Source organism: Gorilla gorilla, chromosome 20 (assembly GCF_029281585.2).
Source record: "Gorilla gorilla gorilla isolate KB3781 chromosome 20, NHGRI_mGorGor1-v2.1_pri, whole genome shotgun sequence".
Lineage (NCBI taxonomy): Eukaryota > Metazoa > Chordata > Mammalia > Primates > Hominidae > Gorilla > Gorilla gorilla.
The window spans coordinates 42,633,491-42,660,155 of NC_073244.2; the positions used below are offsets into that span (position 1 = coordinate 42,633,491).

General features: G+C 40.9%; 1 long non-coding RNA gene across 4 annotated transcripts in view; it reads right to left on the reverse strand.

The window, feature by feature from the left end:
* Positions 1-26,665, reverse strand: part of LOC109024131 (uncharacterized) — a 77,722-nt gene that overhangs the window by 31,724 nt on the left and 19,333 nt on the right. For all 4 annotated transcript variants that reach the window (XR_002003580.3, XR_008674068.2, XR_008674067.2 and 1 more), the window contains 3 exons: positions 23,676-23,847; positions 22,547-22,899; positions 18,423-18,491 (listed from right to left, as the gene is read on the reverse strand). This is a non-coding gene — a long non-coding RNA (uncharacterized lncRNA). The remainder of the gene's footprint in view (positions 1-18,422; positions 18,492-22,546; positions 22,900-23,675; positions 23,848-26,665) is intronic.

Sequence of the window (26,665 nt, forward strand, 5' to 3'; positions counted from 1 at the left end):
GAATTCTACAAAACATTTAAAGAACAACTAATACCAAACTCTACCACTAAATTAAGGAGGAAGTGCTTCCAAATTCATTTTAAAAGTCCAGCACTACCCTAACACCAAAGCCAGGCAAGGACACTGCAAGAAAACAAAATTGTAGGCCAATATCCCTGATGACCATAGATGCAAAAATCTTCCAGAAAATATTAGCAACCTGAATTCAACAGTGCATTAGAAGGATTATTCACCATGATTAAGTGGGATTTATTCCTGGGATACAAAGATGGTTCAACATATGCAAATCAATGAATGTGAAATAGCCCATTAACAGAATAAAGGACAAAATCTATGTGATTATTTCAATAGATGTAGATAACTCATTTGGCAAAATTCAACATCATTTTATGGTAAAAATTCTCAACAAATTAGTTATAGAAGGAATGAACCTCAACACACAAAAAAAGGCCACAAGTCACAAGCTCACAGTTCACACAATACTCAGTGGTAAAATTTGAAAGCTTTGTCTCTAAGATCAAGAATAAAATAAAGATGCCCATTCTCACCACTCCTAACCAACATAGTACTAGAAATCCTAGCCAGAGCAATAGGCAAATAAAAGACATCCAAATCAGAAAGGAAAAAGTGAAATTGTCTCTGTTTGCAGATGGTGTAATTTTATGTACAGAAAATGCTAAACGTGTGAAAAAATTGTTAAAACTAATAAATTCAGTAAAGTTGTAGAACAGCATATAAAACTCCGTAATATTTCTTTATAATAACAACAAACCTATTAAAAAATTCAAAACAATCCTGTTTACATTAGCCACAAAAAATTTAATTGCTTGTGAATAAATTAACCTAAGGAGGTGAAAGATCTGTATGATGAAAACTACAAAACATTGATAAAATACATTGAAGAAAACACAAATAAATGGAAAGATATCCTGTGTTCATAAACTGGAAGAAGGAATATTATTGATATGTGCATAACACCCAAAGCAACCTACAGATTCAATGCAATCTCTGTCAAAACTCCAATGACATTTTTTACAGAAGTAGAAAGAAACCCTAAGATGTGAATGGAACCACAAAGTACCCCAAATAGCCAAAGCAATCTTGGGCCAAAAAACAAAGCTGGAAGCAACATGCTAAATGATTTTAAAATAGGATACAAAGCTATAGCAATCAAAACACCATGGTACTGGCATTAAAATAGGCACATAAACCAATGGAACAGAAATGAGAGGCCAAGAATAAATTCACACATTTATAGACTTGGTCAACAAATATTTATTTATAAATAATTGAATAAATATAAATGTTTATATTGGTCAACTGATTTTTGACAAAGGTGCCAAGAACACACAATGGGGAAAGGACAAGCACTTCAATAAATGGTTTTGGAACAAATTGCATATCCACAGGCACAAGGATGAAATTTGACTCCGATCTTGAAAATAGCTTTGCAAAGATTATGACAGTGACAGAAGTCTAGCAAGGCTGACTCTGTCTTGCTTCTAACAAATGATCCAGCAACCCCACTACTTGGTATAGATCCAAGGTAAGTGAAATCAGTACGTTGAAGAGATATCTGCACTCCCATGCCCATTGTGTTCATTGCAGCATTATCCACAATCACTAAGATATGGAATCAACAGAAGCATCTATCAACAGAGGAATGGATAAAGAAAATGTAGGATATATACACAATGGAATAGCATTCAGCCTGAAGAAGAAAATCCTGCCATCTGTGACAACTTGGATGAACCTGGAGGACACTATGTTAAGTGAAATAAGCCAGGCACAGAAAGACAAATATAGTATGATGTCACTTCTACATAGAATCTAAACAAGTTGAATTCATAGAAGCAGAAGGTAGAATAGTGGTTGCCAAGGCATGAGTGAGAAAGAAAGACAGGTTGGGAGATAGTCAAAGTATACAGAATTTCAGTTAGACAGGAATTATTTCACAATATCTATTGTGTAACACAATAACTATAGTTAATAACTACATATTATATACTTGAAAGTTGCTAAGAGATTAGATTTCAAGTGTTCTCACCACAAAAAAGCATGTGAAATAATGCATGTTATTTAGCAAAATGTAGCAATTTCACAATGTATACATATTTCAAAACATAAATGTACACCATAAATATATATAATTTTGTCAAGTAAAAATTGAAAAATTCTAGAATGAATAAGAAAAATTTACACTTTGATTTTGAATTACAACAAAAAACTAGTAAGTAAAAAAGAAGATAGAAAGTTAAATATAAATGTCAGAAAGAATTATCAAACTAGACTTTATAACCACTGAAAATAACTTTTAAGAGATTGGGCCACTGCACAAAGCAGGACTCTGTCAAAAAAAAAAAAAGAGTGGAAAGTAGGTTCCACTTGTGATAAAGATGGAGTAACAGAAACTGAATTTACCTTCTGGCCTTAAAAATTAAAAACAAAACAAAACCCAAAATTTGTATCAAGCAACGTATTTTAGACACTGGACAACAGGCAGCTCAGGACAATGATTCCCAAGTGGATACAAACAAATGAGGTGACCCCTACAGTAGCTTAAGACAAAGATTGTCAGAGTGAATTTAAAAATATAAGCCAATACTTATCTATACTCTGTCTCAAAGAACCAAACTTCATATAAATGATAGCCAAGGAAAATTATAAAATATTTTGAACTGAATGAAAATGAAAATCTTTTGAACTAAATAGACAATATATTAAGATGTGTGGGATACCACTAAAGCAGGTATTAAAGGAAAATTTGTAGCATTACATTCTAGCACAAGAAAGAAGAAATGTCTGAAATTAATAACCTAAGCTTACACTCTAAAAAGCTTTGAAAGCTTTGTCTCTAAGATCAAGCTTCCACTCTAAAAAGTTTTGAAAACTTTGTCTCTAAGATCAAGCTTCCACTCTAAGCTTAGGTTATTAATTTGAAGTTACTTCCTGGAGAGTTTCCAGGTCATACTGCAAGAAAGGGAAATCCAAAGAGAGCTCAGTGAGCTCCCTGAGTTAAGGAGACAAAATTTTCAAGTTAAAAAAAGAGGCCAGAATCCACAGGGCAGGATACAGAATAAAAGATTTCTGCACAAAGAGAGTTCTGGAGATCTGGAGAGAGTTCTCCTCAGTTCTTCTTCTCAGCACTGATCAGCATATTTGTGTGAGGAAAATGCACAAAGCCAGGGAAAAACCAGAAAGGATCACGTTTTAAAATAATAAAGATCACATATAGCTAGAAATAATTCACCTTCACAGCAGCCAAAGTGGAGAAGCTTCAAAACACACAGGGCTTTGGGTGGAGCACTCAGAAGGTATTGCCTCGGTATTGGAGCTATAGGAGCCCTAGACTAAAGGCTGCTCCTGCCCAGTCTAACAAAGGTTAAGAGTAAGGATATGAAAACAGTGATTATTAGTATGTTGCATCTTTCAAGAAGACAAAACAATGCATGAATATGTTAAGAAGAGACATGGAAGATATATTTTTAGACTGAAGTAGAAAAATAAGTACACTATCCAAAACAAAACACAGAAAAATAAAAAGACTGAAAAAACTTACATTGCAATGTGGAAAACTCTAAATGGACTAATATTGGGGGCCCAGAAAGAATAAGGGCAGAAAAATATTTGAAGACATAGTGGCTGAAACTTTTCCAAATTTCATGAAAATTGTGAACCTGTAGATTAAATGAATTCAACAAAACCCAAGCACAATAGGTATGAGGAGCACTATAACAAGATCTAATATAATCAAGTTGCTTAAACCAGTGATAAAGAGATAATCTTAAAATCAGCCAGACAGAAAAAATACATTATATACAGAGAAATAAATAGAATGATAGCAGTTATGCTCAAAAAGCATGCAAAAATAAAATACAGAATATAACCATTAAATATATATGTCAGAAAACAGTACATCTTTAAAGCACTGAAAGAGAAAGTCTAACCTACAGTTTTATACGCAGTAAAGCTCTTTTGGATAAATAAAGGTGAAATAAAGGTCTTTCAGACAAAGACAAGCTGAAAGAATTTATCATCAGAAGACTGGTATCATAAGAAATGTTAAAGAGAAAATCCTTCAGAAAAAAAAAAACTGATACCAAATAGAAATCAGAATCTACACAAAGGAATTAAGATGGGAAGAGTATGTATGAGGGTGAAAAATAAAAACTTTTCAAAAGTTTTGCAAATCTTTTTTAGAAGATAATCAATTGTTTAAAACAAAATAATAATGTATAATGGAGTTTATAACATAAGCAAAATGTTATCAGAGTAAAATATATTATGACAATAGCAAAGAGACTTGGAAAGGAAGAAACAGAAGTGATTGTGTAAGGTTCCTTGCCATGAGAAAAGTGTTATAATATCATGTAAGGCAGAGCATGATAAGTTACAGATATAGTCTGTAAACCCTAAAGCAGCCACAAAAATAGCACAACAAAGTGTTATAGCTAATAAGTTAACAAAGGAGATGAAATTGAATCATGAAATTTTCAATTACTACAAATAAAGAGGAGAATGGGAAGATAACAAAGAAACTAACAGAAAATAATTATCAAGATGGTAAATTTACACATGACTGTATTAATCATCACATTATCATAAATGGCCTAAACACTCCGATTAGAAGGCAGAGATTGTCAGAACAGATTAAAAATATAAAAAATACACATTTACACTCTATCTCAAAGAATCATACTTTATGTGAGAAACAAATGGGTTAAAAGTTAAATGATGGTCAAGGGAAGTTATAAAACATATTGAATTGAATAAAAATGAAAATATTTTGAACTGAATTAACAATATTTTAAAATGTGTGGGATACCACTAAAGCAAGTATTAGAGGAAAATATATAACACTAAATGCTAATACAGAAAATAAGAAATGTCTGAAATTAGTAATCTAACCTTTCAATCTAAGAAATTAGAAAAAAAAACAAAAGAAAAACAAATTAAACCAAAGGCAAAGAGAAGAAAAGAAATAATAAGTGCAGAAATAAATGGAATTAAAAACAGAAAAATAATCCAGAAAAAATTAACAGAACCAAACTGGTTTTCTGAAGATATCAATAAAGCCAATAAACCTCTAGCCAGATGTACTAAGAATAAAAGACGGAGAAAGATAGAAAGAGAAAGAGAATCTCCTGTATCCAGACTAAGAAGGAACATCACTACAGACCCTGCAGACATAATAATAATAAATAACAATAAAGATTAGCCGGTGAGTAACCTGTGTCTGAATCCACAAGGAGCTAGTCAATAGTTTAGATTCCTGGGGCCCATGCCAATCATAATGAATAAAAATTTCAGGGCTAATCAGAAGAAAGGAACATAATAATAATGATAATAATAATAGCGTTTGACATTTTTGCAAACTCTCCAGATGACTGATGCAAAGTTGAGCTCAAGGTGCACTGCCTTAGACTAAATAGAGTCAGCTAGTCTCCAAGATTCATGACTAGGAAAATTAAAAAATAGGTCATGCTCTACTGACTTCCATGTGAAGTCTAGATCTGCACTGTCTAGAAACAACCTGTCAGATAAAGGGGAAGCTGATGTGACCAACAATGACATACCCATGAATTTAAGATTCTCTCCAATTTCTCTTTACAAGTTATGTATGTTGAAAGTGAAGCTCAAATAGGTGGCACCATCCCATGCACATATTCCAAGAAGCAAAAGACTAAAATTGTCTGCCACAATAAAATAGAATACCACAATGATACATTTTGGTATCTGTCCACAAAACCTTCTTCGGGTTCTGCCTGATTACTAGATTTCTAACTGTAACATAAACCCCTTTTCCTGGAAAACAATTGAAAGCAAGGAAGTTAAAACAATATTATGTGGGACAAAATATAAGTCTGCTTGACATCTTTTAAGTAAATCTCATACGTACGTATTTGACTCTCATTAGTGACAAGTGATTCTTAAAACTTAGAAAGATGCTTTAGCTAATCAGGATACCCTCACTGCAAGCTCACAGCAGCCAAAGATTGGCCTATCTGCTGTGCAGAGAAGGATATTCTCTGGTCACAACCCACTCCTCAAACCCCAGGGGTTCCCAGTGACCCAGGCCGACCAGCATACTGGCATGATACAGCCTATTACATACTGTTTAAATAAAGATTTGCAAGGAAAATAAATTCATGGCAACATTCATTATTGATCATTCTCAAAACTGTCTGGAGAATTCCCCCAGAGGGCTTAGGGAAGAAATTAAACATTGTTTTCCTGAATTGTTTCCTGCTGTTTTCCCACTTCACTGGTTTTGCTCCCGTAATTGTGTGTGATCCTATAGCCACAAATTTTAATATGCCTGAATTATTTCATACAACTTCTGGATCACATGTCAATAATTTGGGTGTGAATAACTATAATAATAATGATGTTAATAATAATAACCATGATGAGAAAAGATCCTTAGAGTTCCCTGTTTACTGTTATCTCTTAACTATTTAATTACGTTTTGTCTGACCTAAATCTACTGCATCAAAATCTGCAAGTAATAAATTCCAAGTTATTTCTAGTCTCACCTGCCCACCCTTGACCACTGTCTCTTTCCTGGAGCTCATTCCCCCTTTCTTCCCCCTACTATTGGTCTCTTATGGTTTTCCTTCTATTTCTCTGACCTTCTAGATCGTCGTCACCATTTTATGAGTTCAGAAATTTGGACTTTTTTTTTTTTTGAGACAGAGTCTTGCTCTGTTGCCCAGGCTGCAGTGCAGTGGCACAATCTTGGCTCACTGCAACCTCCACCTCCTGGGTTCAAGCGATGCTCCTGCCTCAGCCTCCCTAGTAGCTGAGATTGCAGGCATGCACCACCACCCCAACTAATTTTTGTATTTTTAGTAAAGACAGGGTTTCACCATGTTGGCCAGGGTAGCCTGAACTTATGACTTCAAGTGATGTGCCCACCTCGGCCTCCCAAAGTGCTGGAATTACAGGCATGAGCCACCATGCCCAGCCCATTTCTCAGAATTCTAATCAGTGTTTTCTCATGTCATTTCAAACACTCTCCTTAGCCTCTCACCTCCTTGCCTAGCTTCAAACATCATCAGTCTACATATCCAGAATTCACATCTTTGATGCAAGACTCCAGGTGTCATGCCTCCACAGCTCAGTTAAACGTCTGATGTCACCTCCCACTACTGTCTCCTGTGCCCTATGCTCCCAAACCAACTCCTCTGCTCACAGCTCAGCCAGCTTTCCCAGTGCCTTTTTATACCCACAGCTTTGACTTCCTGGTCCTTCTTCCTAAAACGCTTTGAAAAATCATATCCAGCAGTATATCAAAAACAGCAAATTATCCATTATGAAGTTTGTTTAATTCAGGGAAAGTAAGAGTGGTTCAACATTAGCAAATATAATTTTAATATAATTTAAGATATCAAATATGACAAAGGAACCAATATATCTGTTGTTGAGGAAAAAAAATTTGAAAACATTCAATCGTCATTCCTGATTTTTTAAATGTATAGAATACTGAATATAAAATGCTAACTTCCTTACATGATTTAAAGAAAAAAACCTGTCTCGAACCAATCATCATTCATTATACCCAGGAATAAAACATTTGCAACATCCCTTCAAAGGGAAAATCTTTACAAGAACATTCATTATCACCACCACTATTTAATATTTCTCTGAAAGTTCTATCTAAAGCAGTGAGACAATAAAATTATGTACAAAATGTAAATGTAGGAAAGAAAAAACAGGGGTTGATATTTATATATTTTATGATTATTTCCCTTAAAAAATTATCTGAAAATCTAGTAGAGCTAATAATAGAATTTAATAAGGTGTCCAAATAATAAATATTAACAATGAATCACTTTCATGAATAAAATAATGATCAGTTAGAAAATATAACCAACAACCTATCAGAATGACCAGGATCAGTTGGGGTAAAAAGAAAATTCCAGACAGAAATTATCTATCTATCTATCTATCTATCTATCTATCATCTATCTATCTATCTATGTTACCTATGCCTGAATCCATCCACCCATCCATCTGTCTGTCTATCTGTCTACCTATATACACACAGCTAACCCTTGAAAAATGCAGTGGTTAGGGAGAACCCTAACCACTCAATCAAAATCCACTTTTAACTTTCAACTCCCCCAAAACTTACTTGACTCCTAATACCCTCATTAATCTATCTATCTATCCATCCATCCATCCATCCATCCATCTATCCATCTATATCTATATATCTGTATCCATATCTGTATCTATGTGTATAGATAGATACACACACACATATAGCTGACCCTGGAACAATGCAGAAGTCAGGGGACCAACCCCTCACACAGTTGAAAATCCACATTTAACTTTCGCCTCCCTGAAAACTTAACTACTGATAGCCTGTTAACCCAAAGCCTTACCAATAACATAAACAGTCATTATTTTAACACATTGTCTAGTATCTACATATATTTTACGCATTCATGACCTGCCTAACTTTTTCTTGTTTTTTTCAATATTTCTAGACTACATGGCTCACCTGTGGGTTTCTTTTTCAAATTGTTGCAAATCTCCCCTAAATTTTTCATTAATTATTGAAAAAAGAATCCATATATAAATGCATCCATGAAGTTCAAACCCATGTTGTTCAGGGGTCAATTGCATGTGTGTGTGTATGTATATACATATATCCATCACATATACTCAGATATAAAGATATTCATGCCAAGATTATTTCTCTATATATTCATCTGAATCATGACTATAAAATTTTTTTGAAAATACAATAAATAGTAAAGGATTTTCACAAAAGTTCTTCCAATAAGTTGGTTTATTCTGATGAGAATAAAATAACAGCTTTATGTTGGATGACAAGTTTAAGGCCAATGAATTATGCACTTTAGAAGGGTGAATTTATGATACGTTAATTATATATCAATAAAAAATTTTAAAATTAAAAAACTACATGTACTACCTCTAAAGAGGGGACTGCTTATTCTCACACGGCATTCTGCTTACCCATGCATAGGGCAGCACAGACATAGACACATACAGCTCTACGTATGTGAACCAACTCAACACAGCTTCCCAACTTGGTACTGGCAATAATGAGATCTTCACCTTCCATGCAATTCCCCATGGTACCTGGTAGAATTCCACTTTATACCTTTATATAAGAATCTCACTTTATAACTCATCCTTCGACATCTTATATGGCCACACGCCATGCTCATTCGTGTGTGAAAGTGCACGTAGTACTATGATTTTTTGTACCCCGTAGTGCCTTCTTTATGCCTCTTCGATTCTGTTTTGAGGAAACAGAAGCTCTGAGAAGGCAAGCGGCTTGCCCAAGTTCACAAGAATAGCAACTTCCAGACCTGGGACTTGAACCTAGGTCTCCAGATTGCATGCCACGGTTGACGCAGCCCTACGGCCCCGGGCATGCGCTTCTCTTCTTCCTACATGAAAGCCCTCCTTACAAGCCTTCCTTGTACCCTGTGGCTCCAGGATCTGGCCCCTTCACCTCCCCAGAGTCAGAGTTACCACGGTGCAGAGGCGCACCAGTGGGCCTCCGGCAATGCTGCTCCCGCTTCCCACCTTCCAGTGGCACTCACCAGAGACACCCAGTGGTAAGAATTAACTGGGGAATGGCCCTGCCCCTGCTCAGGCCAGCTAAACAGAAGCATTTAGAGCAGCAAAAAGGGCGCTTTCGCTCTGAAGACCCCGCAGGCCCTTCCAACGAGGCCAGTTTGGGAAGGAGTGCATCCCCTTAGTGGACCTTCACAGCCACCCTCTCGACATTGGCTCCAGAGAATCCATGATGGGGAAAACTCATGAAAGCCTGGACAACAGACAGAGAAATCTAGCCACGTGATTCTGAACATGAATTCAATTTCCAGAGATTATTTCTAGGGGGCGTAAGAACCTGAGGCGCACCCCGAGGAGGCCAGTAGTGAGTGATGTCAGACTTCCGAAAGTTCTGTGTAAAGCAATGAGACAATAAAAGTAAGCACAAAATATAAATTTAAGAGAGAAGAAAAGAGTGTTCATTATGTACGTATTTTATGATCGTCTTCTTAAAAAAATTATCTGAACATCAATTAGGGCTAATAATAGAATTTAATGAGGTGGCCATATAATAAACATTAAAAATTAATCACTTTTGTGAAGTAAAGCAATGACCAGTTAGAAAATATAACCAACAACATAGGACGATCAGGAGGAGTTAGGGTAAAAAGAAAATTCCAAACACAAACACACTTACTATCTATCTATCCATCTGTCCATCTGTCCATCCATCCATCCATCCCTCCATCCGATTATCTGTCCATCCATCCATCCATCCATCCATCCCTCCATCCGATTATCTGTCTGTCCAGCCATACATGCATACATCTATCTATCTATCTATCTATCTATCTATCTATCTATCTGCCCATCCATCCATCCATCATCCATCCATCCATCTATCCATCTATCCAACCATCCATCCATCCATCTATCTATCCACCCATCCATCTGTCCATCTATCTATTCATCTGTCTGTCTATCTATCTATCTATCTATCTATCTATCTATCTATCTATTTATCTATATCTATCTGTGGATTCGTCCATCTGTTCATTCATCCATCCATCCATCCGTCTATCTATCTGTCTACCTATATACACACAGCTAACCCTTGAAAAATGGAGTGGTCAGGCAGGAACCCCCTCACTCAGTCAAAAATCCCCACTTTTAACTTTCGACTCCCCAAAAACTTACTTAACTCCTAATACCACCATTAACAAATAAAAGCAAGCAAATGTGAATGAGGTAACGTTTGGGGACATATCTAACTAGCAAAGATGTCAACAGTACCCAGGATTGATCAGAGTACAGGAAATGAACACTCTGAAGGGAAATAAAAGTCCAGGCAAACTTTCTGCAGTGGTCCCATTGTTGCTCTCCCAGGAATGCATCCTTAGGAATGGTCACATGTGTGCAGAACTGAATTTCCAAGCCCGTCTAGTGTTGCAGTATTTACAGTTGCAAAAAGCCACAAACAATTTAGGTATCTAACAGAAGGGGTTAAGGCGACTAAACTAGTGGGTGGATTAATAGAAAAAAATACTGTATAACCATTTTTCTTCATGTGGACCTGTGTTCATGGACTCAGAAAAATATCCGTAATATAAAATTAAGGGAGAGAAGAAGGCTGTAAACAGCACATGTGTGAGCCCTTTTTGTTTTAATTAAAAATTACATATATAACATATATGCATATATTATATTATATTATATATATTTATGTATTTGTTCTTCTTGGAAACAAAAATATCAATGAATGAATACCAAATTACTAACAATGGTTATCTTTGAATTTATTTTCTTTTCTCTTATTCATTCTTTCTCTCTCTAGATTTTTCTTTTATTTTTTGAGTGTCTGTGTTTCCTTTCTATGATTATTTTTATATTTATAAAAATATGTAAATATTTTTACATATATGTATATCAGATGAGCTTTCCAGAACCTTCTGCCACTCTCAGGAAAGAGCACGCTGACCAATAGCGGGCGCAGGTGGAAAGTGAAGGCTCAGAGCATTGCTCTGAGACTTGTCCTGGGAGGCTCCTGGTCTCCTCTCCAGCTTCCTGCTCACAGAGAGGCGAGGCTGGCTCAGGCCCCGACGGTGACGCTGACGACGGCGACAGGGAGGTGTGCGAAGCCGGGTGCGAGCTGTGCCAGCTCTCGCTAATCCTCTGCAGTATGGTTCGCTGCTAATTTGTCATGGCACATATTTGCCTTATGTCTAATTAGCATCAAATTGCAAACTGCTATTTGCTAACAATTTGTTGCATCAATCTGCTTGAAAATCTATAGTTTAGAATTGGATTGCAACTTATCCTGTCTATCAAAATTCTAGTTCACACATACACAAAATAACTTCCCCTTCCCGCCAAAAACGTCGCAATGTTTGCAGTGGCACAAAAGGAGAGCGATGTGTTTTTTTTCCCCAAAAGAAAGAAGAATAACTATGGGGTGTCTCATTTTGAATGTCCTGGCTTTGGTTTCCCATGGCCTGGGAAAAGAGCTGGAATAGTGCTTACACTCAAAAAGGGTGCCCATCCAGGCCTTTCTCAGGGACTTTCCAGGAAAGTCAAGACATAAAAAAGGCCCAGAAGCCCTGTCTTCTCAAGTCCCAGAAATAGAACTCCCAGGCCAACTTGTGCAAAGAACAAGCCCATACCTGCTGAGGGACACAACCTCACCCCAGGGTTTTGCCTGCATTCACTCACATAATGCTAGCAACGTCCTAAGGAAGTAGGGGTTAACATTTTTCTTATTTACAAATTATGAAACTCAAGTTGAAAGGCTAAATCACTCAAGATCACATGTGTGGCAAGTGGCAGCACAATAATTGAAGCCCAACCGTGATGTTTCATTGCTAAGGTGACCCTCTAAATATCAAAAAATAGGCAGTAGGAATAACAATGATATAAAAATTATAAAATGAGATATAAATAAAAATAATAGAAAATGAATGAAATAAAAAGGAAATAACAATTAATCATTGCATTTCACTTGATAGTTTGGCCTTATGGAGACATCATCTAGTTGGATGTTGAAGATTTTGGTTTGGCAACATGCCCTGTGGACAGATGGAAGACTCCGGGCCTCACATGCCCATAGCCTCCTCGTGGCCTCAAAAGCTACCTCCTGTGGTCCATCTAGAAGGAAGAACTGAGATAAACTCCCTCGCAGAGGGATGATGCCTATGGGTTCCAAGGGGAGTCAAAAGGTGACATTGGGTTGAGACATCCCTTCTTTCCTGTTTCTTGGGCAAGGAGAGACATGTTTCCAACAGATGGAAGTTGGAGCTCCATTGCAGAGCACACGCACAGAATTCGTGACATTCTCAGCCCAGTAGCTAGTTGACCAAAAATGTGCCATCCATTAAAACTCATTGACCTCACAAGTGGTGACCGAGGGGCAAGAGGCTTTCATGGTGTCCACTCCAGTTCTCCTTGGCATCCCCAAAGAACGACTTTGCTTTGAAAAACAATTCATAAAATCATTGTTATTATTATTATAAATATTCAAAACCTAGCTGAACACAGTGGCTCATGCCTGTAATCCCAGCACTTTGGGAGGCCCAGGTAGGCAGATCACTTGAGGTCAGGAGTTCAAGACCAGCCCGGCCAACATAGTGAAACCCCATCTCTACCAAAAATACAAAAATAAAATAAAATTAGCCAGGCATGGTGGCACAAGCCTATAATCCCACATACTTGGGTGGCTGAAGCAGGAGAATTGCTTGAACCTGAGAGGTGGAGGCTGCAGTGAGCCAAGATTGCACCATCTGCACTCCAGACTGGGTGACAAAGTGAGACTCCATCTCAAAAAAAAAAAAAGAAAGAAATGAAAACCTCTCCTTTTGTAGCTTCTCCTAATAATCCTTTGGGCTGGAAATAAAAGATCATCTAAGAGCACCTTCAAAAAAGGACCTAGAGAAATCACAAGGAAAATTTAAAAAGCAGTTATCTTCCCCACGCCCACGAACATGGTCAGTGGCCATGAGTTTGATATGCAGGACTGATATTCCTGCGAAAGATGTTTGTGGAGTACCTGCCGGCTGTCACAACCTGTGTTAGGTGCTGAGGACATGGAAAGGAGTAGGGTGAACAAAGCCATCACAGAACACAGGATGCAGAGGCATGAGGAAACTCAAGGCCCTAAGACCAGTTCTTGATAAGGACAAAGTCTGGTGAATGCACATCAGTCTAGAGACAGACAAACAGAGAAGGCTTCCTAGAGGAAAATATGCCTGAGATGAAACACAAGGAAAAGGTGCATGGGATGAAAGGATACTTCCAGGCTGAGTGATGCACATGTGCATGCCATTCCCAAGGAACTGAAGCATCTGTGAGCTGCAGAGGCCAACCCCTGGATGAGCAGTGTCAAGGTTGAGACCAGGGTCCCCAGACTGTCTTCTGCCAGTTGAGGAATCCCTTCCAAAGAGCAGGGTCTTAGGATGCCTGCAAAAGACATCCTTTCTCATCTCCCTTGAGGGTAAATCAATCTCTCTGTTGAGCTCACTAGAGGAGTTAAGCAAAAGGAAGGAAGATTCTAAGCCAACTCAGCAAGACACAGGAAGCACGTTAAGAAGCTTTCTTCACATGTGTTCTTGGAATGACTCTTTCACATAATAAGATGTTCAGTGAGGGTTTGCCCCATGCCAGATTCAAATAGAAATGATGCTACCAGCCTCTGTCCAGATGCACGTTTCTCTATATTTTGAATGGAAGGAGGCCAGACACTGCATAGATCTGTAACCAGCAAGGAAGCAAACCAAAAGGTGCCCAGGAAAAACAAATAATCCCCAAACAGTTGCCTCCAGAAGGAAGAAGGAAGTTCATGCTAAAGAACTGTGCTTGGGGCTTGTGTGTTCAAGGCCAGTCAGTGGGGCAGATAAACCTTCAGCCGCCCCCCACCACACATGGACATACAAGCTCAGGAACTAGGACAGGCAGGGAACTTGGGGTTTTGAGGCAGCCAGGGAGGATGATCAGAAGAGCTGTCCAGAGGCTAGACACAGTGGTCTCCCCAGGACAACAGGGTCACCCTTGCTCAGAGCGTGCTGTGTAAAATCCATACCATAAGACTTCCCTCGCCAGCACAGCAGAGTGACAGCACCAGCCAGCAAGCCCAAGACATAGCCACACTCACCTGGCATCCTAGAACACAAAGCCAGTATGTCCTTTAATCAAAGTCTGAGTAATCTCTTTGGATTCAGTTTAAGTTAATATTGTATTAGCCCGTTCTCTCACTACTATAAAGGAATACCTGAGACTGGGTCATTTGTAAAGAAAAGAGGTTTAATTGGCTCATGGTTCCAGAGGCTGTACAGGAAGCATGGTGCCAGCATCAGCTCAGCTTCTGGAGATGCCTCAGAAACCTTACAGTCATGGTGGAAGGCAAAGGGGGAGCCATCAGTTCATGTGGCCAAAGCAGGAGGAAGAGAGAGAGGAGGCAGGTGCTACACTTTTATTTTTTTCCAAGACGGAGTCTTGCTCTGTTGCCCAGGATGGAGTACAGTGGCACTATCTCGGCTCGCTGCAACCTCCGCCTCCCAATTTCAAGCAATTCTCCTGCCTAAGCCTCCCAAGCACCTAGTATTACAGGCATGCACCACCAGGCCCAGCTAATTTTTGTATTTTTAGTAGAGACAAGGTTTCACCATGTTGGCCAGGACGGTCTCAAACTCCTGACCTTGTGATCCACCTGCCTTGGCCTCCCAAAGTGCTGGGATTACACTTCTAAACAACAACATCTTGTCATGAGAGCAGCATTAGGAGATGGTGTTAAACCATTAGAAACCACCCCCATGATCCAATCACCCCCCACCTGGTGCCACCTCCAACATTGGGGATAGTGATTGAACATGATATTTGGGTGAGGACACAGAGCCAAATCATATCAGGCATCCAAAAACAGCACTCCTTAGAAGCCAGAGGTACTCCAGCCTGGGCAACAGGGTGAGACCCCGTCTCTACAAAAAAACTAAAATAAATTAGCCAGGTGTCATGGTGCGCACCTGTAGTTCCAGCTACTTGGGAGGCTGAGGTGGGAGGATCCCTTGAGCCCAAGAGTTCGAGGCTGCAGTGAGCTGTGATCATGCCTCTGCTCTCCATCCTAGGCAACAGAGCGAGATCCTGTCTCTAAAAGAAGAAGAAGAAAGCCAGAGATACAAGCCTTTCAATGACCCATTAGCCCACCTGTAGGATCCGCTATATGCCTCCAGATCCCAGCAGAGGAATGAGAGGTGGATAATCTCCCGGTATTTGTGTGTGCCACTTTTGTGTGAGCAAAGACCCAAGGTTGCAACAACAGTAGATGTGTACACAAAAAAGGACCAGGTCCATACTGGTGCCTACCCTCCTTATGGCATTAAAAAGGGACATGCTGAATCCTGGACAGAAAGGAAGAGGCCCCCCAGAACTGCCTCCAGTAGGGCCAGCCTGTGTCGGGGGCCAGCCCAGCATCTCTGCATCCCATGGCATGCCCCACAAGGGGACCACCTTTGTGCCTCCCTGTTGCCAGTAAAGCACACTGATCTTTAACCTTTTCAGCAACTGCAAGACATCTCTGGGACCTCCACACAGCTCCTGTCAAAATGTCGGGCTGCTAACTATAAACTTTATTTTGATGTCTTGCTTTTCGGGAATAATTACTTTGTACCTAAAATGTTAGCCTATTTACTGCTTGTGCAAAAAGATGACAATAAAATCAATGTTGCACAATTCCCAAAGTGCATCAAAGTCTTTTGCAATGTTAATGGACTGGCGGGTCTGAGAGGTGTGAGCTCATGTTGGCCTGCTTGGGCCCCCAGCTATAGCAGGAGAACAGCTCTCTCCTCATCAACCTGCAAGCCCTTGTCTGCCAAATGTATTCATTCTAGAGAGTTGGCTTAGTCCCTGGGGTGAGAGAATGGGTGAAATGGGGGAGGGGTGATGAGAGCAGATTGGCAAGTACATGAAGTCACAAACTGTGTGAGCTGAAAGATGCTTGCAGGGACTGACATATCCAATTCCACCTACCAGAGGCAGGGAAGCAGGTTCAGAGAGCGGAAGTGGATCCCCTAGGGCCCCACAGCAGATAAATTGTGATGCCAGAATAAGAATCTATATCTTCATTTTTATTAGTATTTTTTTAGATGGAGTCTCACTCTGTCACCCAGGCTAGAGTGCAGTGGCCTGATCTCAGCTCACTGCAACCTCCACCTCCCAGATTCAAGTGATTCTCCTGCCTCAGCCTCCCAAAGTGCTGGGATTATAGGCATGAGCCACTGCACCTGGCCAGAATCCATACCTTCTAATTCCTGGTCTAAAATTATATCATCCACTCTGCTCTTTGGGGGATTGAATGATTTTTCCTCCCTCTGGCATTCCCTCCTAGAACATAGACCAAGTGATGTCTTCAGGCAGGAGGGCAGCTAAACAGTGTCTACTGGTCATGTAGCTAATACAGGCACCATGTCCTAAGAAGTTTGGAGAAGGCATCATAAAAAAAAAAAATTCAGTTCCATGAAGTCATAGTGTATGCCGGTAAATTAAAGGTTCTGAGAAGTCTTACAATTTGCAGCGTGTTTCATTTTGTTTACCCAGCATTTCTAAAGTGTCTTCAAATAAGTTATTTTGGTGGGGAGAGGTGCATAATATTGGTTGGAGAATTTAATGTGGCAAAGGCAGCCTTAAATATATTCACCAGCATCACACTGGTTTTTTTGATGGCCGTGGAGAGGCAGGCCCTACAGGAACAGGTGTGGGAAAGGCTCCGTGTAACATAGCCAGGTGAGGACAAGAAACAAAAAGAGGATTGGTGAAAACAGACTCCACTATGCCATCATCTACAGCCCAGGGCAGCCAGATGTGTCTTCTTGTCTTGGGCCATTTTGCGTTGCTATAAAGAAATACCTGAGGGTGGGTAATACATAAAGAAAACGGGCTTATTTGGCTCAGAATTCTGCAGGCTGTACAAGCATGGCACCAGCATCTGCTCAGCTTCTGGCGAGGAATCTTCCAATCACGGTGGAAAGAAGGCAGAGGTGGAGAGGTGTGTCACACGGTGACAAAGAAAGCAAGAGAGCCAGACTCTTTTAAACTAGCTCGTGTGTGAACTAACAGAACAAGAACTCACTCATTACCATGGAAAGGGCACCAAGTCATTCAAGAGGAATCCACCCCCCATGACCCAAACACCTCCCACCAGGCTCCACCTCCAACATTGGAGGTCACATTTCAACATGAGATTCCAAGGAGACAAACAACCAGACTTTATCACTTCTTCTCCTGCCATGTGTTGGGGGCATGGGTGGGCTGGATAGAAGCCGAGTACAGGGACACAGAGGTTGGAAATTTGCAAAAAAAAATAGCTGTAGCAGAGCACCACCCCCGCTGCCCCCAGTCTGTCCAGTCTAAGATCACATTTGACTGAACAAGGTATCGGGGAAGGGAACAGTGGAAGGCAGAAGATGGGACCCAAAAGTCATTTGGGAGGGAGCAGTGCAGTGGGGCTGCACCCAGGCAGAGCTGATCCTCAGGGCAGCTCTGGGTATCTTTGTGAAGACGCAGAGGCCCAAGGCCCAAGATGCAGAGGCCCTGGTGTGACTGCAGTGGTCATTGGGGCTACATCCATTGGGCCTTCTGCAGCAGGCCCTGTGCAAACGGAATGTGCTCTCTCTCTGGGGACTGACTTCATGCAATGAGGCCGATCCCTTGAGAAAATGGACAAACCCTGTGTTGGGCAGAAGTGGCATGCCTTTGACTTGGTTTTCATCTTCCATTGCAGCCTTTTGTGGCCGCATCAAGAGAACAAGCTGGCGAAACACCCTCTTTACTGGCCATTTTCCTTTAACCACATCCCAGGACATTTTTACCCTAGAAGTCTGCCCACCTCTTTGCTGCTGACTCACCTTGGTTTGGGGATTTTCTTGCAGCCTTTCCCATAAGCTCAGCGGGCCACTCTCTGCAGAAATGTAACTCTGCAACCAAGACGTAACTGTTAAACCCTACCTTTTGGTTTCTGTCCCCAAAACCAATGTATTTTAATGCAGATGCCCTGCAGCGCAAGGGTTTTTAACAATTTTTGGAGGGAAAAATGTCACACAGCTTTTGAAAATCTGCCATGAGACCTACTCCCTGAATTCTCCATTCGTTTACTCAGAAAAACTCAATTGAATCAGGGAGGCATGATTCCCCATTAGAGGAATCATTTTTTCTTTCCTCTGGTGGGTTAGATTTGTTTAGGTGTTCACTGATCCCTCACTTGATTAATCACCCCAGCTGCCTTCTCCTTGCTCACCAGGTGGGGCGGCGAAACACCAGAGTGGCATGAGGGTCCTGTAGTCCTGTTGCCATGTGGGGACCCACTGCATCTCTGGGCCAAAATGCCACCATTTTTCATTTGAATTTCTTCAAAGCTCCCAGGTATGAGCCAATTCCAGCTACTTATTGTAGACTTATCTGTGAATATACTTCACCCCCGTTTCCTGCAATCTACATGCTCAGCCACACTTGAACAAATCCCTCCAGTCTGCCTTCCTGAAACAGGATTGGATGAGGGAGGCTCTGGGAAAAAGCAAAGAGAGAGACCACAAAAACCAACAGGAAGAAGAGGTGGAAGAATCAAGGAAGGTGGTGAGAGTTTAATCCAAGATGGTAGAAATGGGAGATGAGACAGAGAAGTAGAAGAGAGAAGGAAAAGGCATAGTCAGAGAGAGAGAGAAGTTTTCATGTTCCTGCTCCTACAGCAGGTCCCGGACCCAGGCATCCATCACCAGGCACATGATGGAGGAACTCTGTCCCCTTACCTATGACCAGCGGCGATGTTTTTTCAGTGATTCCGCAAGAGTCAAAAACCCAACAAAGCGCATCGCCGGCGCTGTAAAGGGAGCATGCTGCCGGTGTCTGTGACCACTGTATGCAAAGCTTGGCATTAGTCACAGCCGGGCCGGCTGTGACAGGCCTGAAGTGAGGGAGATTAATGCGAGGCTGGGGCACTTTATTATTGTCATTCTGTTCTTTCAGACTCTGCCTCTGACTTTCAATTTTGCTCCAGAATTAATTGTCTGCTCCCTGCAGTATGACTGATGGAGAAGGATATGCGGAGCCCAGGCACCTGGCTCTGGCCTTGACAGTCTCAGGCCCGGTGTGGGATGGATTGTGTGCGGTCAGGGCGGGGGACAGACGGGCATCCCTCAAAGAAATCAGCCCAGGCCACAACTGACTTCAATCAGATGTGACCGGAGATTATCCTTTGCCAAGAATCATTTTGGCTTGTAGGGCTCCCAGCAACCTGCCCATTCCCTGTCATGGACCCTCCCTGGAACCCAGAGCTCAGTCTGTTGGTGGAGCCATTCCTAGTCTTTCAGGTTTCTGATTCTCTTCCTTTTTTTCTGGTTCTGGGCAATAAATTAGCAGTGCAGTCTCCTAGGCCTCAGCCCTCCCAGATTTAAGCATTTTTGTGAGCATGTCAAGCACAGAATCTCTGACAATGGGAAACGCAGTGGGATTCCAAAACACTGGTGCCATTTTCCAGTTGGCGTTGAATACCCACCTCCCTCTTCCTCATTACTCACCATTGCCCCATCTTCCTTCATTTCAAAAAAAAAATCAAATCATATATTTAAACAGAAAAGTCTTCCTTAATAGCAAATCCTGAAGGAAGCCTCCAACAAAATAGCAATGTTCTCTCTGCTTTAGGAGTTTGGCACACAAGAAATGGTTGTTGACTGAATAAATGAATGTGTGAAGGCATGCAAGAATATTTTCATGGATAAATGAATAAGTGGCGTTCCTAAAAAGATTGAAACATAGAAAGGCATATCTTCCTTTTACAAATAAATAAAAATCCTTTCCAGTCATTTTTAAGCCAAATTCAGCTTCTAACCATTTTTCTAAACTTTGGTCAGCCTCATTCCCCATTGCAGATATGTTCATGAAAACCTAGGTGTAATTATTTAAAAAAAAATAAATGGAATCCCACTTTAAATGTTTAAGAATGCAGGGGAGGAGGGAAAATGTCTTTGAGAAATACATTTCCAGTGCTAATTTTTATGCTCTGGTCTAGCTGTGTGTGTGATTTTCAACTTGGGGTCTAGAGGTTACAGTTTCAATGCATGAGATACAGATTTCCCTAGCCCTCCCAAAACAAAGTTTCATTAGAAGAAGAGCTTATGCTTTCCAGGCACCTCTCCCTCCAAACTGGATAAGATTGACACCTGAGATGAGGAAAAACCAACCAATAATAGAAAGGGCAAGTGTTGATGAGCTGAGAACCGTTTAAAGGCTGGTTTTCTGTAGAACTTTCAAGAGTTCCTTCTAAATATGCTGCCTGCCTATAACCTGCAATAAATTACTACAGCTTTAACTCATCTGGTACTTTCATACGATTACGGTATTATGTTAAAGGGTACAGAAATATATAATATGCTCAACTGTCTCTATAGTTGATACCAGAGGGAAAATTACCACCACTCAGTGAAGAAGGTTCAACCTCATTACATTAATGATTTATCACAATGGGAAAATGTGAAAAGTAACTAGTTGCTTTTATGAAAAGAGGCAGCTTTTCCCACTGGCAATTCCTGCAGGCTCTCCAAGAAGGAGAATTTAGAAGGAGCTCCAGACGGTCACACTCTCCCACTCCCTTCCAGAGCTCCCTCTGCAACATGAAGGAGAAGGTGCACTGGCAAATGTTGGAATATCCTTCAAACTTGACATTAAGTATTCAAATGTTACTTAAGCAAAGTGTGAGCAATTAAATTAATCAATCTTCCCAGCCATGTACAGAACAGATGTTCAATAAATCCTCTTTGCTTACAGTGAGGGGGGAAGAGTCCACTTTTAACTGTCCTTCAGTGGTGACACTGCTCAGGCGTCCTCTGCCGGCCTCCTGGGCCACCGTCAGGTGCTTCTGCTGCACTTTCCTTTATTATAAATAACAACAGGCCACCTGGACTACCTGTGCTACCTGGGAGCCTCAAGTTTAATGATCTTTCCGACACAGGGCTCTGCTCATGCCTGATCCCAGGTAATGGGGCTGATGGGAATGGCAGTAGAGTGACGGTTGGCAGTGACAGATGACTGCTGGCCAACCTGTGCTGCTGACAAGTGGTGAATATGGGCCAATGTTGCAGAAAGGTCAGGATAAAAGTATTTGCTTGACTTTCAAAGTTTCTCCAGAAAAAAATTAAGCAGATGAGCCAAAACCACACAGACCTCCAACAAGGGTGCAAACTCTAGCTTTGCACCAGAGGGGCTGGCTTGTTCTGGGCTCTAGAAAAGAAAGCAGTCTCCATCGGAAGCTGTGGGTTAGATGAGGAGAGAAACTCAGACACTAGGGAGAGGGAGCCTTGTTTTCTTTGCATGAACAGTTCCCAGTGAGGAACTTCACCTCTGGGCTGCCAGGGGACATTGAGGGAATGTTCAGTAAACAATTCTCTCCCTAACCCCCCAAGACGATCATAGAGAGTCTCCCTGTTATATCACCCAGACCCTCTAAGTATCCCTCTTTGCCAATACTCTGCTGCAGAGGCAGCTAACCTCCAATCTACAAAACAATAAAATCAATGAATGTGCCAGATTACCAAAGATCACAGGATTTGACCTGTCCACTGTGGCTTGTCTAACTAAATCTACCATCCTAAAAGAGAGGACTGGGGAATCCCAAAGCATGGGGAACGCACTCAGCCCTGATCCCACCGTGCCAACCACCCCCTGGTCCACCCCCAGACCAGGACACTGCCCAGCCAGAAGCCTCTGATCACCACCCACTGAAACCCACAAGGCCGCTGTCATTCAGAAGTGGAGGATACAATTCCTGCCCTACAGATATATAACTTCAACCTTTTGAAGGCTGCCTTTCCATACATGGACTTTATCCACATTTTAATGAGGCTTTAAAATCTCCAAGATTAAGCTGGTATTTTATGTAGAACTGCCTGCTTTTTATGATATCCTGACATGTTGTACAACATTTGGTGACTATATTGATCCTTATAAATTCAGCATCTATATATATATTCATGAAAAGTACCTTTTCTCCCCATTCGGGCCACAAGATGATCCAGACACACATTTTCCTGAGTGGAGACAATAAAACTGCAATTGTCATGGTTTTGAGCGAACACGATGTTTCAGTGTTTTCAAATTAAACCCCTTTTACCATCTGCTTGCAAACTCTTCTGTGGGGAAATGACAGCTCCTTTCTAGGTATCTGATTGTGTAAGTGCCCCTGAAGTTTCTCCTTCAGGTGAGCTTGTTATAAATCCTGAGGGGCCCGGCAAGGGCTTCCTCCCGTGTGGGACATTATACATCTTCATGCCCTCATGTTTGCCCGACCAGAGGCCAACCTTCTCCCATTTCTTTGTGCCATTTTATGCTTTTAATCTGAAACAAATGATTGCAGGGGGGAGAAAGAGCATTATCACCTTGGCGAAACATCGGGAGTATAAAAAAGAAAAAGAAGAAGAAGAGGAAGAAAGAAAGAGACTATGGGCAAATTCATCTTCTGCCACTACAATCAATCTCTCACCTAAAGAAATACACAATAACTAGGCGGGAAAGAGGCAAGATTTATGACTTAGAAACATCTACACTGACCAGCATATACCTAGTCTTCTTGGCTCTCTCCCTACCCGAATGGCTCTCTTTAACAGTTACAATGATAAACTGTCTCTCCCTACTGTTTTACAAGTACATTAGCTTTATTTAATGAGATCTCAGAGTAATTTAACAGATGTATATAGGACATAAGACTAGGGAAACTCTTGCTACTTGGATACTTTTGCCAAGGTATTCTAGGACAGCTAATCTGAGAGATAGCTTTCTATTCTTTGAGAAAGCATTGTTTGGAAGGCTTTTAAAAATGATTTTAATGGAAATATTATATTACAATCAATGAGGAGAGAGCCTCTTTCACATTCACTTGCATTCGGCCCATGAAAACATAGGATGAATGGGCTTTGTGAAGTCATAGGAATTCACTTACATATTGAACTGTCAGGAAGGATGTCACCATCAGAAATTAATACTTTTGTTAAAAAAGTTAATATTTCACCCACCCACCTTCCAAAAAGAGTAAGAAGATACCTGGGTGTGAGGAAACGGAGAGAGGGTAGGCAAAGGGAGAGAGGAAGAGACTATTTGAGAAGGAGGTGAGGCACCTGTTTCAGCCAATGTCATGTTTCGGGGCCGGGGTCGGGGGTTGGAGACAGGTGCAGTTTCCTCGCCACCCTCTATCCCTCTATGCCTGGCGTGTTCAGGCCAGGACCTCCCCTTCCTGGCTGGCTGCCTTCTTCCTTCCCTGACATTCCTTAACACTTGGTTCTCTGAGAACTGTAATGGAGAAATGACAATGGTATTAACTTTTTAAAAATTGCTTTAATAAACTGCCAATTAATAAGTGAGAAGAGGAAGCCATGGGAAATTACCTGGTCATGCTTAAAATAAAATTAAAGGGGGAAGTGGTCGTTTATCCTCTTCCTTTTTCAGAAAGTACAAGGCTTGGGCTCTCATACCCCAGGATGTGATTTCCAGAACCAAATTCTCCTAAGTATGACAAAATCTACACTGCATGGCACCACATCTTGGTCTATGATACAGTTAACTCAGATTCAAACTGGAGTGTCATCCCAAGTTTAGTAAATATTGGCAATACAATGCATTTAAAAACCAAAATGGAACAAAATAACAGCAACTCAAAGTTTCACCCAATGGGGATACCAGTTTTAATTATTAGTGACTCTTTTTTTTTTTTTTTTTTTTCTTTTTGAGACGGAGTCTTGCTGTGTCACCGAGGCTGGAGTGCAGTGGCACGATCTGGCTCACTGCAACCTCCACCTCCCTGGTTCAGGCAATTCCCCTGCCTCAGCCTCCCAAGTAGCTGGGAGTACAGGTGCCCACCACCATGCCCGGCTAACTTTTGTATTTTTAGTAGAGATGGGATTTCACCATGTTGGACAGGCTGGTCTCAAACTCCTAACCTCAGATGGTCCACCTGCATCGGCCTCCCAAAGTGCTGGGATTACAGGCATGAGCCAACACGCCCGGCCAACTTTTTTTTTTTTTTCTTTAACAAAAATGGTCTTTTAAACTACAGGTTGCTTTTGGTCGAAAAATTTTTTTGTTTTTTAAATCCTTTAAATGGTTTGTAACAGACTGCAGTTGATATTTACAATTCTGCAAAAGTGTGGCAGCTCCCTCATAGGATTGCTAGCTCCCTCATAGGCACCTTTATATGGAGTCACCTCTGAAAGTATAGATGTTACAGTGTGTATGTGACAGCAGGTGGAAGTGAGTGCAAGAGCTACATGTGTGTCTTCTCAAGGTAAACATACTAAACAACATCCTACCAAACATATACCACTTTATATAGTGTTCATGGCTCCTTATGAATAATTTAGGGCATCCAATGCAGTCTTTTTAAAATACAACATTCACAGTGAGCATAAAAACTCAGTCCAATGAAAGGTTATGAAATTAGTGACCGTACAAAATTGCAAAGAGAAATCACAATGAACCTACTCACTTGGGAGGTGAGGGTCTCAGAAAAAAAAAGGGGGGGGAGAGAGAGAGAGAAAGAGAGGCAGAGAGGTATGTGGTGTTCTTGCACCAACGGGGCAAGAACAAATCTGTTGCATAGAATTTCATTTATTGAGAGCTATACATCAAGTTGTATTTGTTTAATGAGGTTGGCACCAGAAAGATGTATAGAACATGTCAGACACCCAGTACCAATGCGTAGTGGGGAAAAGATAACATCTCGGACTGCGACCACTCACTTCGTCTTCCAGCCAGTGTCTCTATCTGTTGGCTCTTTGGGGAATAATAAATGAGGGGGCAGAAGGAACAAGAAGCCAAATAATGAAAAACACACACAAAAAAGAAAAATTATAACATGGGAGAGCAAAGTAGAGCCAGATTTACTGACCTCACAACTACATAATCAAGAAAAAGTTATCACTGAAGAAACTTTTACTAAGCGGAGTGATCTTAAATAACAGGGAGTCCTGTGAAATTTACAGCACTTTTAAGATATGCAAATTGAATGCAAGGTATAGACATAAGGGTAATTAATTGTAAATCTAAGAATAATGTTTCTTTGTCAGGCTGTCTCCATGTTGTGGAATACATTCTAATGTGCCTTAACTTGGAATATTTTTTTCAAGGCTGTTCTAATTATAAGATGTTCAGAATTTCAAAATACTAGTTATTCTTATCGTTTAATTTAGCGGCTGTAACATTTAATAACAGAATTTACTGATTGCATGACAATATTGTAATCTTTCAAGGTTAAAGCACTTGTTCCCAAGTCCAGCCCATCAGGATCCATGTGCAGAGAGAATGTTATGGATAAAGCACTTTCCACAGGTCCTCAATGAGTGTTGGGGGTGGAAGCGTTGCAGGCCAGGTGAGCCCAAAAATGGGGCTTAGCCCACAGGGTTCTCGGCTTCATCCAGAAAAGAATTCAAGGGCAAGCCAGTGGTAGGGTAAAGAAAACAGCTTTATTGAAGTGGCAGTGTTGCAGCTCCGTGACTGACCCTGCAGAGCAGGGCTACCCCATTGGCAGTGTGCTGAGACCAGCAGCTCAGGGCAGTTTTGCAGTCATATTTATACCCACTTTTAATTACATGCAGAGTAAGGTGCTGTTTATGTAGAAATTTCTAGGGAAAGGGTAGTAACTTTTGGTTCATCAAGTCATTACTATGGAAAGGGGTGGTAACTCCCGGCTGTTGCCATGGCAACGGTAAACTGACATGGCGCACCGGCTAGCGTGTCTGATGGAAAGTTGCTTCCACCCAGGACCTGTTTTAGCCAGTCCTCAGTTTGGTCATGTGCCTGAGCCCCGCCTCCAGAGTCAAGTCCCGCCTCCTGCCTCAGAGAGATGCCAGTGGTTGCTCACTGCTGCTTAGTTGCCTCACTTCATCCACTGGCACGTGCTTCTGGGTCTTATAGTGATTTCCTTATCATGCTGGGAACAATGTACTGATTTGTGCTCTTAGTGTTTAGCTCTCTTCTACCTACCCGTGAAAACCTCCCACTTCTTGTTAATGAAAGTGATGGTGGGATTCTGCAGATGACGGATTCTTAGAAAATTATAAGCAAGAAGACAGGGAGAGAAGTTTTCAAATCAAGGGAACGTGACTCTTGACTG